General features: G+C 35.2%; 1 long non-coding RNA gene across 1 annotated transcript in view; it reads left to right on the top strand.

The window, feature by feature from the left end:
* Positions 1-13,577, top strand: part of LOC127537887 (uncharacterized) — a 28,036-nt gene extending 14,459 nt beyond the window's left edge. The window contains exons 2-4 of the long non-coding RNA XR_007947634.1: positions 12,547-12,653; positions 13,180-13,249; positions 13,338-13,577. This is a non-coding gene — a long non-coding RNA (uncharacterized LOC127537887). The remainder of the gene's footprint in view (positions 1-12,546; positions 12,654-13,179; positions 13,250-13,337) is intronic.
* The last annotated feature ends 342 nt before the right edge of the window (positions 13,578-13,919 follow it).

Below are 13,919 nucleotides of genomic sequence, written 5' to 3'. Positions count from 1 at the left end.
TCATATCGATCAATCTGGTAGGTATGAGATAGTACCTCGGAAGTATTTTAATTTGTATTTCTCTGCTCAAAAGTGGTTTTGAGCATTTTTTTTTTCATTTTACTACATATAGCTTTAATTTCTTCATTTGAGAACTGCCTGTTTATATCCTTTGACCATCTATCAATTGGAAAATGCATTTCCCCCCATATTTTCAATGGTAATTTTATCTCTATATCTTGTTAGAAAGTTAAATTGAGAATTAATGAAAGAATAATGGCGAGGGGCATGGTAGACAAGAGACACATGTGAAGAAACACACAGGACATAAAAATGGTCATCAAGAGAATATATGATTGGAAATAATTATAATAAAAAGATGAGCCTGTTCTGTAGTGAGGGAAAAGGCTAGCATATGAATGGCACACAAATTACAATGATATCGGCACATTGTCAAGATCATTGGGTGAAGATGCTTAGCAGAGTGGGTAGAATCTACTGTGCAGGATTTAAGGGAGAAAATGCATAGAAGTTGTAGATAATAGGAAAGCAGATTATGATTGGTTTTATTGGAAGGAATACCCATATTATTGAGATTACAGATCTTTAGGAGCATTAGGATTACAGAGTTGGTCATAAAGCAGTTACTGCATTTCTGGCTTTATTCTATCTTGCCTCTTTCCATATTTTGACACTAAGGATGGCTTACCACTTTTATACTATTTTGATAAATACATCTGATAGGACACATATTACTAGTTACTTTGCTTTGTTCTTTCATCATAGTCTGGACCCTTAACGTGGAGAGCTTTCTCATTGTTTTATGTCATTGGTCATCAGAGGACCTACAGAGAAAATGTGGCAAAAACCCACAAAAGCCTAACTCCATTCCTGAAAAAATAATGACTCAAACATGTCTGAATGCTGGGGTTCAGTCTCACTGTCTTTGGATGGGAGGGGCAACATTATTACTTGCTAAAAAGTAATATCATAGGTATTATTATAATACACAATAAATCACTTACAGGCTTGGGAAAACCAGGCAATTTTCCCATGAAGCTTCACAGCTTTATGTCACCTTGAATGCATTCAAAATTCTTATTTATGGAAATGGAGGGAAGAAAAACATGGGGATTCTGCTTTGGTTTGCAAATATTATCTTCCATTGCTCAACTTGTACTTAGCATCATTGCATAGGAAAATAGAAGGCATGAGATATCTTAGAGATTTCATCATTTTGTTTTGGATGAGAGAAATGAAGGAAATATTGGAAAATGTGCTTTATCTGACAAGTGCTGAGTTCAGGATTTAAAGTTTCTCTTGTTCCAACTAATATTATCACAAGAACCTAGAAGACAAAGCAAAACAGGCCTGCTCCAGCCACTGGTGAAGCCATCGCTGTGTGTTTTTACAGAACTGCAAAGAGAAAGTAAAATGTGCACTCTCTCTCTAGTCCCATTTGAGGAAACTGGTCCATTTTCAGATCCAGTAGTGAATAGGTCCATTAGCTCTAACCAAATTTAAAAATACATCAAGAACTATTCAAAATCAGGTAAAACTGACAACACATTTTGAAAGAGGCTTATTATCTATGCAAATATGTTATCTGCATTTGTAATAAGATCTGGTCATGTTCTCCTCTATGCAAACCAATTCCAGTTGTTCTTTATGGCTTACTGCCCCTCCAAGTAAAATTCCTTGACATTTAAGGCCTTCTACAATCTGGTACCTCCAAATCCCTTCAGTCTTTTATTATCATTGTTGAGTTCCTCCTGAAAACTCCATTTGAGGAAGGGACCGTGCCATCATGTTTCATTCTTGACTTTGCCACCATACTTCCCGAGGGCACCTTCTTCCCATCCACATACTTTTCAGCTCTCTTTTGTCTTTCTTCATCTTAATATAAGCTTCTCGAGGACAGGGCCTATCTTTCTTAGTGCTTATATTTATATTCCCAGCATTGGGTACAGTGTGCATTCGGTAAGTGCTTACTACAAATTAGTTGACTTGACTTGATTCCACTTCATGTATTTTGTGCTCCAGCCAGATTTGATTATTCCCTTTTGTCCCCTTGAATCTCTGCTCGTATCATTCCTCTATGGCTGAAGCATCTCTTCTCCCACTCTCTGCTTGTTGATTGTCTACCTGTTCTTAAAACCCAATACTCCCTCCTATGATTCCCCCTAATGATCATCACTTTCTCCCTCAGACCTTTCAAATCACTTTGCTTGGTAAACCTTTAATGTATTTTTTCTCTAGTTAAGTTCTCATTCAGTATCCCACACTGCTGTTGAAGTGGAGACTGAATTCTCAAAAGCTCTGGAGCAAAAAACTCTGGCAGGTCCTACATGACTGTCAATGGTCTAGGATATAATGGGTGACTTTACTGTTTTTTGATGCTTCACCAAGCCCTAAGTGCCCCACAGTGCCTGCTTCAGCATTGGACCATTGGAACAAATGGTTCTCAGTCCATGGCTGCGGGGAGGGGAGTCTTTACATGCTTGGGTTAGATATCCCCCTAGTTAGTCAACATGTTTGAAGCCTATTGGTTACCTTTAAGCTGCCTTGGCCTGTTTTCCCTGACAGTTTACCAGAGTGTAGCTGCCTCGAATCCTACAGCTTCTTAGAATTACAGATGAGATTGGTTGAAGATGGACACCAAAGGTTCTTCCAAAAATTACATAAGCAATACTCTTTTATTTGCTTATCTAATTCATGAATTGTGTTTGGAAATTGCCCAGGGCTTTTAACGATCTCAAGGCAATCTTTGACATAGAAACCAATACCATCATGGAATTTGAGAGTTGGAAAGGACCTAGGTGGCTGTTTGGTCCAACTCACACACCATATCTGAGGAAATTTCATTATAATCTACCCTAAAAATGGGTCTTCTCTGGGAAGGTCTCAAAGAGGAAATGACCACCCCTATCCTGATCTTCTTATATATCCTTTGCTCTCTGCTCATAGAATCATCATTTGAATCTGGGTACTTAAGATTTCTCATCTAGACTATTGTATTGGCCTTCTGGTTGGTTTCTCTGTCTTAAATCTCCATTAAGTTGCCAAAATAATTTTTCTAGAGCAAAGTTCTGATCATATCATCCCCTACTCAATAAATTCCAGTATCTCCTTATTATCTCCAGGAAAAGATATAAAATAAATAAAATGGCATTTAAAGCCATTTATTATTTGCTTTTTTATTATCTGTCTAGTTGTATTATATATGTGTGTGTGTGTGTGTGTGTATACATATACATATATGTTCAGTCATTTTAGTCACATATGACTCTTTGTGACACCATTTGGGGTTTTCTTGGCAAAGATTCTAAGGTAGTTTTGCCATTTCAACTCATTTTTCACTTGGGCAAATTGAGGTCAACAGAATTAAATGGCTTGCTCAGGATCACCCAGCTAGCTTGGATCTGAACTCATGAAGAGGAGTCTTTCTGAGTTCACTCTTGCTCTCCATCATATACGTACTCTACAATCCATCTATGCTGATCTCCTTGCCCATCCTCTTGACTCCATGTTCCCCTTCTCAAGAGTTCTATCTTTCCTTATCTACACTTTCTGACTTCCCTGGCCTTTCATAAGCCTCGTATCAAATTACAAGTAATTTGATTTTTAATGAATCTGTCCCTCCCACCTTCTTCCTTTAGAGATTACCTTTCCTTTACAATATGTTTTGCATTTGCATTTTATTTTGCATGTTGTCTCTTCTATTAGAAAGTGATTTCATTGAGTGCAGGGATCATGTTTTTTGTTTTTCTTTTTAAACCTAGTGCCTGGCACATAATATGTGCTTAATAAATGCTTGTTGAATGACTCACTGACAAATAAATCTATATGGCTCAAGATACAAAATGATTACATGTGTTCATTTGGAATGACAGGCATAACGCCCAGTTGCTCTCCAGGAGTAAGTTAAGCTATTTTAGAAGTTTAATTTGGTCCTAAGGAAATGTCATGTTGTCTAGCAGCATTCCTTCACTAACAGTGAAAATTCAACATTTTCTGTGGAGGAATGAAAACGCTTTGAATTTCTGAGTTCTCTTCTGTAAATCTACAGAAAGCTGTTCCCTCCTCTAAAAGTCTCCAATCAAACTGTAGTTCATGGAAAAGTACTTGTCAACTTTGGAAAGAATGTTCCTAATTTTAATGAAGCATCTTTCAAAAATAAGTTAGAAAATAGATAAAGTCACTTGTAGGTTTGAAAGCTTACATTTCGGAGTTTGCTACATCTACTGCATTTGAAACACTTCAGGGTGGAAAGGATGGTATTGTTCAGAGGAAAGTGGTATCCTAGTCTTAAATTAGGATTGTCTTAGTGAATTTTAAAAAGTTTTATCAGTGGCTTTTAAATATACATGTTTAAAATCCTGAATTTAATGAGCACCCAAAAAAGAAAACATTTACATATACAAAATAGAACATAAAAAGATTATATATGAAACCCACAGATCTCTGTTATGTACAACTTGCTTTTTTTAAAAAAGGTATGTAATAAATTCAACATGTTGCTTTCAAAGCTATTCCAGTTGTTTGTTTTTTTCTGAATGTCTTTCTTTCTGCACCTTTAAAAATACTTTGATGACCCTTTTCTTTTTCTTTTTCCCATCACTATTGCTAGCTCCCCTCTTGGGTTTCCTCTTTATTCCTGTCAGTTCTTCAGAATAATCCTAGAAAATTCAAGTCTTGCTACAAAAAGCACAGTCCAGCAAAACAAATTGAGATATGTGTCATGTCAAAAATGTATGTTTCATTCTGCACCTTGAATCCATCATTTCTCTGTCAAAAGGCAGTCAGTAAACATTTATTAAGCACTACTATGTGCTAGGTATTGTGCCAAGACTAAGGATATAAAGAAAGGGAAAAGAGAGTCCCAACTCTAAAAAAACTGACAGTGGGAGACAACATGGAAACATGTATGTATAAATAAGCTTCATATGGGATAAATCAGAAACAACAGAAAGAAGGCTCTAGATTTAAGAGGGATCAGGAAAGGTGTTCAATAGAAGGTGAGATTTTAGCTGGGACTTCAAAGACGGCCAAGGGCAGGAGGCAGAGATGAAGAAAGAAAACATTGAAACCATGGGTTAAAGACCAGTAAAAATGCTCCAAAATGGAGTTTCTTAATAAAGGATCAGCTAGGAAGTAAGAATATGTGGAGAAGTTTGTTAAGTGTAAGAAGACTGGAAAGAGAGAAGGGGATGGAGCTATGAAGGACTTTGGAAACCAAATATGATTTGATATTTGAACCTGGAGGTGATAGCAACCATTAGAATTCATTGAGTAGGGAAACTTCTATCATTACACCTGTGATCACTTTGAAGATTGGACTGAAGTAGGGAGAGACTTGTGGTGGGCAGAACCATCAACAAGCTATTACTCCAGAGGTGAAGGGCCTGTATCCAGAAAGATGGGAGAATGAGAGGGAAGAGGGCATATTTGAAAAATGTTTTGAATCAACAAGAATTGACAACAGTTTGTTTATGGGGAATGGTGGTGAGTGATAAAGATCTTATTCTAATATACATAAAGAACTGATTCAACCTTTCTCTTTGAACTCTTGACCATAGAGTAAAAGGGCAGTCTCTCAAAATTCACTTCTTCTAGGTATTGGAAGAGACTCAGTTTCACTTACCTGGTTTATTCTATAAATTAAAATTTAATAATGAAAACATTTTTGATTTCCATAGTTTGAAAACAGAAAATGAAGGAACATAAAAATCCTGATTTTTTCCTATGTATTATTTTAAATTAATTCTAGTAGGAGCAGTGAGGGGACACAATGGAAAGAGCACCAGACCTGGTAACAGAAAAATCTGAGTTTAAATTTGCCCTCAGACACTTCTCAGCTGTGTGACACTGGGCAATTTTTTAAACTTCTTTTTCCTTCAGTTTCCTTATCTGTGAATATGGAGATAATAACAACCCTATCTCCCAGGGCTGTTTATTGGATCAATAATAGTTAAGTGTTTTATACAGCATGGCACATAGTAGTATATAAATGTTAGTCATCTCTTCCAAGCAAACTCCAGTCGTAAGTTCTGCACCAGGGTCTCTACCGAAATGGTGGCAGTGTCATAAGGCAAGGAGACATATGTGAAAGATGTTAAAGGGGTGAAATTGGTAGATCTTGGAAACAGATTTGGCTATAGGGTATGATAAAGTAGAGAGATAGAAAGGAAGAGGGCCCAGGCTTTATAAGATACATAAAGTTATTTAAGGTGTGACCTTGTTGAAGATCCAGCAAAAGAGATTGAGGAGCCATCAGATAGGTAAGAGGGGATGAACAAAGTAATGGCTTGAAAACCTGAGTATTAAGGAGCAAAAGGTAATTGTTGTATCAAAGGCTAAAAGGAGAGCAAGACAAATTGAGAAAAAGTCATTAGATTTGGCAATTAAAAGATTATTAAGAAATTCAGAGCAATTTTGGTTGAAAAATGACATTAGAAGAGTGAAAATAAGAAAATAGAGTCATCTATTGTAGATAACCTTCTCAAGTTTAGTCACAGAAGGGAGGAAGCATATGAGATAATGACTGAGATGGATAGATCAAGTGAAAGGCTTTTGATAACGAGGGAGAAATAGATGTGTTTGGTGATACTAGAAAAGGGAAAGCTAAAGATAAGTGAGAGAGTAGGAATAATTGAGGGACAATTTGCCAGAGAAGATGGGTAGAATGGAGTCACTCATGCACGAAGAGGAATTTGTCTTGGAAAGAATAAGGCCCACCTCATCATGTGAGACAGAGGTGAAAGGGGAGATAGTGACAGAAAGCATTAGGGTGATGATGATGAGGAGACAAGAAAAGAGTTCCTGAATTCTCAATTAGCGTTCTACATTACTGGTCTTTTGGAGTCATGCTTGGACATTGTACTGATCAGAATTTTTAAGTCTTTTTTTTTTTTTACATGTTGTTACAGTATAAATTGTTACTATATAAATGATATAGACTGTTCTGTTTATTTTGCTCTGCATCAGTTCATATAAGTCTTCCTTAGGTTTCTCTGAAATCATTCTATCTTAAAGATCAGTACTATTCCTTTATTATTTTAAAACTATCATTTATTTGATCATCTTCCAGCTGTTGGACATCTTTTGTTTCTGGGTTTTTACTTCAACAAAAAGAGTTGCTATAAATGCTTTTTACATATGTAACTTTGCTCCTTTTCATCTATCTTCAGGAAAAATATGAGTAGCCTTGTTTGTTTGTTTGTTTTTATAATACAGTCACTTCCTAAAATTCCCCTTCACCTCACACCCTGGCTTGTAAGAAACAAAAACAGTTCATCAAAAACTATTTACAAAATTAGAGTCCAACAGCATATGCAACACTCAGACCTTCTAGTTTCTCTCTAAGGATACAGGTTTCTCATTACAATGAATCTATCAATTTCAAATTGGCAAGAGGGGCGCCTGGAAACAAAGGTAAATACAGAGTAAAAGAAAAATAAAACAAAAAGGGGAGGAAAAAAAGAGAGCAAAGAAGAAAAGATTATATAACTATAAATGTGGAAATGAAACTAAGGACACTATTTTAAAATTTTAAATAGCTACAAATTATAAATTACATGTATATGTTCTCTATTTGCGATTTCTGTAAAAGTCAGTGCAGGGATTTGGTCTTTATTTAGAAAAAAACTAGTTGGCCTTTTTTAAGCCTCTGAGATACATAACAAATATATGGTATATCTACACTGAAATTTAAATAGAGGATTTTTCCCGTTCCTCCCTCCCCCCCAATTTTATCTTGTTCAATGGTAGCATGGACATGCTGGAAACCTTATGCATCATTCATAAACGTGGTGATACTTGACCAGACTAGACATGGTTTTGATAATGACATATAACTTTTTTCACCCAGTATTTCTTCTCTGTGGAAGTGATGCTGTTTGTATTTAAGTACATATTATTTAGTTTGCAGCAAATATAAATAAGTATTCTGAATAGTAAAATTGGATAATACATGCAGATAACTGAGTCCTTGTGGGCACCTTAGTATTTAATAATAGCTTTTCTTGAACCCTTGCCACAGACAAACAGATTGCTTATGCAATCTTTGACTTTCTAAATGTCTCTTTGGGGATCAATAAAGGGTTTTTCTAGACGGCTAACTTCATCTCCCTTTAAGAATATTAGTTTAAAAGACTGTTCGATTTAAAGCAACCTTGCAAAGATTTGCTCAGCTCCTACTGCTGCTTGGGCGAGTAGGAAAAAAGCTAGATTGTATTTTACTATTTGTGCAGAGGACTAACTAATATGAAGAATGCCAAATAAGAATCCCTGGAAAAAAATGGATTAAAACATAGCCTTTGTCATGTATCTGATTTTTAATTACACATACAAGTATGTGTATATGTATGTGTATATATGTATATACATATACATATATATGTGTGTGTGTATCCTAGTTTGATGTTTGCCTTAAGATAAATATTAATTACATGTGTCAGTCATGAGGAAAATTGTTTTAGTTTGCTAAGTTTTTGCTTAAAAATTCAAGTATTTTATTTTGCTGGAAACATGGAAGTATTTTTAAAAATTTGGCAATATTATACATACTACATATAGGAATTACTATCAGTTAATCCCAATTATAGAAAGCTATCATCATATTTGTACCTTCTTCTCTTTTCTTTCTTATCTTGCCTCCCTACCCCTTCTACTTTTTCTGTCCACACATAGTAATTAATATATCTGCCATGTGTATAATGTATAATATAAACAACATTTTTACTAGTGTTCATATACATTCATATGATACACATTTGGAGGGAGAGGTGATGTAGTGGATAGAGTGTTGGGCCTTGAGTCAGAATATGAATCTTTTCTAAAATAAATTGCTTAACCTCTCAGACTCAGTTTCCTCATCTATAAAATGGGGTTTAATGATAACAGCTACATATCCAGGTAAGTTTGATGACCAGATAACATAGGCGAAGTACTTAGCAAACCTTGAAACATTTATAAATGGTAGCTATTGCACATTCACACGTAATTTTAAGGATTGTTAAGTGTTTTATATAACCTATATCATTTAATAGCTTGAGAAGATTTTTTTAATTGCTAAAATTTGGTTTTGAATATTCTTGCTTATGTAGCTCTTTAAATTTCCTGGTTTTTATCAAATTTTATACAATAATGAAAAAATATTTATATTGAAAAAACACACCTGAGAATATAAATGAAAATTATTTTACTAGGATAGATTTGCAATGAGCTAATCATAATTACTGGGCACCTTCAATGTAATAATTATTGATTTTTGACCAATAAAAAGACAATTTTTTGCTCATGTGATCAATTTAAACAATTTTCTGTAGTTCTTAATATTGGCTGACCCCACACACACATTTTATGTAGTTGATAAAGAACACAAAGGTTATCTGTCATTGTTCTCATTATGTAGTGAGCCTCATTTTTCAGAGTGAGCCTGGCTATATTTACCCTTACGGTTTTGGGGTACCTCTGAGGATTTGTCTTTCTGAATGTTCTTGACTCTAATCTCCATTTCTATGCTCACCTCCACTGTTAGCCGTCAATACTTGGTGCTCCATTTCCATTTAGTCATTTGACATCAATTAATTTACAAAGAAATAGTTTACTTTGTTGATACAAACTATTTTCCCTAACTTCCTGGGATGTACTCCTCTTTGATGCCTGGGAAAAGTGGGCTTAAATTTCGTAAAATTTCTTCATAGCCTTTCCGCCTACCAGTATGGGATAGGCTCTGGGTGAGTTTGTATCTTTGCGCAAAGAATTGCTGAGCTAGAACTTGATGATAATCTGACTGACCCAAAATCTGGCAGGGACTCTGGCCCCAGATTTCCTTCAGGCTGTCAGATCTCTTAACCTCACATTAGTTTATGGTTTCTCATCAGCTCACAAAATCAGAAGCATTTCCAATACTCTTCACTTAGAAAAGAACAAGCTCAGAGATAAAGAATAGACACCAATATTATGAAGTCTTGTCAACACTGTTGGTCATTGTCTCTCACGAGAATATAGCTAGGCAGAAAAAACCATCCCAGTGACCAAGGGAGCAGCTCTGGCTGAGTAGCACTTTCCAACGCATCCTCGTTTCAGCTACATGCCTTGTAACAACCTCTCATCATCATCACCTGTTTAGCAAACTTCAATCAGTTAAAGAATACATGCTCTAAATTGATTGGTGCACTTCATCATCAGTCCTTTGGATTGCATGGTCATATTTTTTAGGGCATAACTTGCAGAGCTAGGGAGATGAAAATCCAGGTAGGTAACACAGTAGATAAAAGTTTGATCAAGAGACAAGTTCAAATCTTGCTTCAGTCACTATTTATATGACTGTGGAGAAGTCTTTTTTTTTTTCTCTTGAAAATCTGCAAAATGAGAGTAATTATACCTACTCATAGAATTTTTGCTGTAAATATAGGAAATAACAAGTAAAGTACTTAGAAAACCTCATAATCCTTCCCTGGATTGTCCATTTTTTTTCCTTCTCAATTTTCCTTGTATTTACTTATCATTGTATAATTATTTACTTGTGTTATAGGACATATTTCCTGAAGAAAATGTAAGCTCCCTGAGAATAGGGAACATCATTTTTTTGTTTTTGTCTCTCTAATAATCTAGCACAGTGCCATGCTTATAGTAAGTGATTAATGAGTACTTTTTAGAAATTAAATCTGTGATTCTATTGGTATTGGGAACTCCCAGTGAGGTTCAGGATTTGAATCCATGTCTTCTTGATTCTAAAGTCAATTCTCTATCCAGCCTCGTTCTCTATAATGCCTCTCAAAACCTGTCAGACTGAATACAAAAGAAGCAGGCACTGAAAATGACAACATGACTCTGAAAGCTGCTCTACATTCAGAAATGACTTAGTCGAATTTTTTCAAGAGGTCAAAGAATCTGGGACTGAGAAAAGGTTGAGAGATTTGACTTAGAAAGTTCATAGAATCTCTGCCTATCTGCCTGTCTATCTATCTATTCATCCATTCATCTATCTCTCTATCCATAAATATAAATACACATATATGTGTGTATACAAATATATATACACACATATGTGTATATGTATAAAAATATGTATATGTATATATACATATTTCTATACATATATGTGTATATATATTTCAGATCTGGGATTTAAAATCTTAAAAATATTTTAGTTCAGGATTTCTCATCTTTTTTTTAATGTTTCATGAACACTTTTGACTATCTGATGAAACCAATGAACCCCTTCTTAGAATATTTTTAGTTACATATAATTAAACATATATAATTATAATGGAAATGAATTACATTGAAATATATTTATAAAGATATTTTTAAAAATCATAGAACTCCTGATCTAGCTTAACTACATAATTTTACCATGAGGAAACTGAGACCTAAGCAACTGATTGGACCAGAGTAAGAGAAACAGTTCAATCCATAGCATTTACAGATTTTCCCTATTTATTTATGTCCAGCATGCCACAGAAATTGATGGGACAGGGGCAAGATGGCAAACTTAATCTCTTGGTGATGAACTAGTCTTGATACTTTCCACCACATCACACTAGCTTCCTATGATGGCCTAGGTAGAACCAATGTTCTTTATCTGGGATCTGGGGTCTGTGAACTTTGTTTTTAGTTTTAATATTGATATTTCAATATTATTGATTTCATTTGTAATCCTATATACTTTATTTTATTTTGTGCATTTAGAAATGTTATTCTGAGAAGGGGTTGCTAAACTTCCTAGATTGCCAAAGCAATCTGGTTAAGACTAAACAGGTTAGGAATCCCTGACTAAGGTAGATCTTTGAGAGAGAAATTTCAGAGAGAGATCTTTCAGAGAGAAATTTCACCACAACCAAAACCCAAATAAAAAACCCTGGGAGATAATGGAGAAAGAAGATGGGGAAAAATATGGCTAGTAAGTATGGTCCCCTCATAATAGGAGTTTGTTACCAAGCAAGAGACGAGAGGATGGTTGGTAGAATGAGCAATAAGTTTCTCTTTTAAAGGTAGGAATACCATTGCATTTTTGAAAACAAAAGAAAATGAGATAGTGAAGAAAATGCAAAGTCTAAATACTATTTTACTCTTCCTTCTTGGCATCTTGTGGATTTTTTTTTTAAATGAGGCTAACAATTATTGAGTTCCTTGAGAGTTTGTTTTTATTTCCTTTGATACTAGCTATGACACCTGAAGTTCCAATTGTTTTGATCCCCTTTGATCTTGCTTGTCTCCTTTTCATTCTCTACTCTAGCATTTTGAGATCTTCAAATGAAAATGAAAACTAAAAAGTTAACACTCAGTGTGTAATAACTGTGATTATTATTAGTTCCTAGAGTAAGGCTGTGTCTGCAGTGAAGAGCTGTTTGCAATTATCTCTAATTTTGTCTGAACAGTTTTTTTAGATGTGACTCAACAAGGAAACATTTCCTTTGTCTTCTCTGAAGAAGCACTTCCTGATGGCCCAGACCCCTAGACTACTCCCATTACTGAACCCTTTTTATAGCTGTGACATTCACTTTTAGATTCTAACCTGATCTGACATCTCTTTATGTTCTTCTTGACTGATTGCAGGGTCCAATGACCATACTGTTTTGAGAGGTAACTCCATTTGGATCCTCCCTTCCTTGAAATGCACAGTTGTGAATCTCATCCTTATGGCTACAATGGGATACAAACAGGTAGAGTGCTCGGTGACAAGGACAAGAGGACTAACAATCAAGTTTGATCACCTTGGTTATTTGATTGTCTTGAAGTTGGAACTAAATTTTTTTAGACAAACAGAACCAAAAAACTGTCTCGACAACATACAATAAGGATCCCTTCCCTTTCTTTACCTTTACTTGCCTTGCCTTGCCTTCCTTTCTTTTTTCTTCTCTTTCATTCTCTTCCCTCCTTTTTCTTCCCTTCTCCTCCCTTTTCTTCCCTTCTCCTCCCTTTTCTTCCTGTCCTTTTCCTTCCCTTCCCTTCTCTTCCCTTCTATCACCTTGCTTTCTCTTTTCTTCCCTTCTCTTCCCTTCTTTTCTCCCTCCCCTTTGCTTTCCTTCCTTTCTCTTCCCTTACCTAGTTTTACCTTTCCTTTTCTTTCCTTTCCTGTCCCTCTCTTCCCTTTTGTCTGATACAGCTTTTGCTAGTTATCAGAATAATTAAGATAAAAGGAATGAGGAAAGATGTCATGTTAATAAACTTTCTCTTTTGATCTCACAGGGAAAGGTCTTTTTCTAAGTATCTTGACCTTGACCTCCTTAAAAGGCACAAAGGTCCAACACGTATCTTGGTAAAGTTACATTTAAATTTAATTTTTTAAAAATTCATTAAAGACAGTATAAACCTGCCTCTCAAAACACCAATTATCAATCTTTCAGGTTCAGGATAACTGATGGGTGAAGAAAAGAAAATGAGGGAAACCCATTAAAAACTGCATGAATTTTTCCATACTGTATAACTTGATGAATACCTTTTCTTCCCACAAAATCCAAAGAAAAAATTGTTGAATATTGTTATGATTTTCTAAGGGTGGAATGTTAAATTACAATTATAACTCCAACTTGCAAAATGAATTCACCATTGTTATAAACAAGGAACCAAACATTAAAGCATTAGAAAGATTTTATTAAATGCTCATGCTTATCAGCTTGTTTACTCCCAATGTGTACACTGGCTTCACCTGATCCATTATTTGACCTCTTGTGGCTTTTACTCACATAAGAGAAAATTCAACAAACTTTTATTAATCTACTGTGTCTGTCATTGTGCTACACACTTTTATCTCTAGAGCTTGATTTCAATGATTTACAGAAGCCCTTTTAAAGACTATTTTACAATTGGTTGAAGACATGGAGAGGTAAACTGTCTTGCTTAGCGTCACAGAACCAGTATGTTTCAGAGGGAGGATTTGAACTCTGGTCTACCCGATATACAGTCAGCAGTCTCTAATATAGTACACT

The sequence above is a fragment of the Antechinus flavipes genome, chromosome 5, assembly GCF_016432865.1.
Source record: "Antechinus flavipes isolate AdamAnt ecotype Samford, QLD, Australia chromosome 5, AdamAnt_v2, whole genome shotgun sequence".
Taxonomy (NCBI): domain Eukaryota; kingdom Metazoa; phylum Chordata; class Mammalia; order Dasyuromorphia; family Dasyuridae; genus Antechinus; species Antechinus flavipes.
This window is presented reverse-complemented; position numbering and strand designations above follow the sequence as displayed.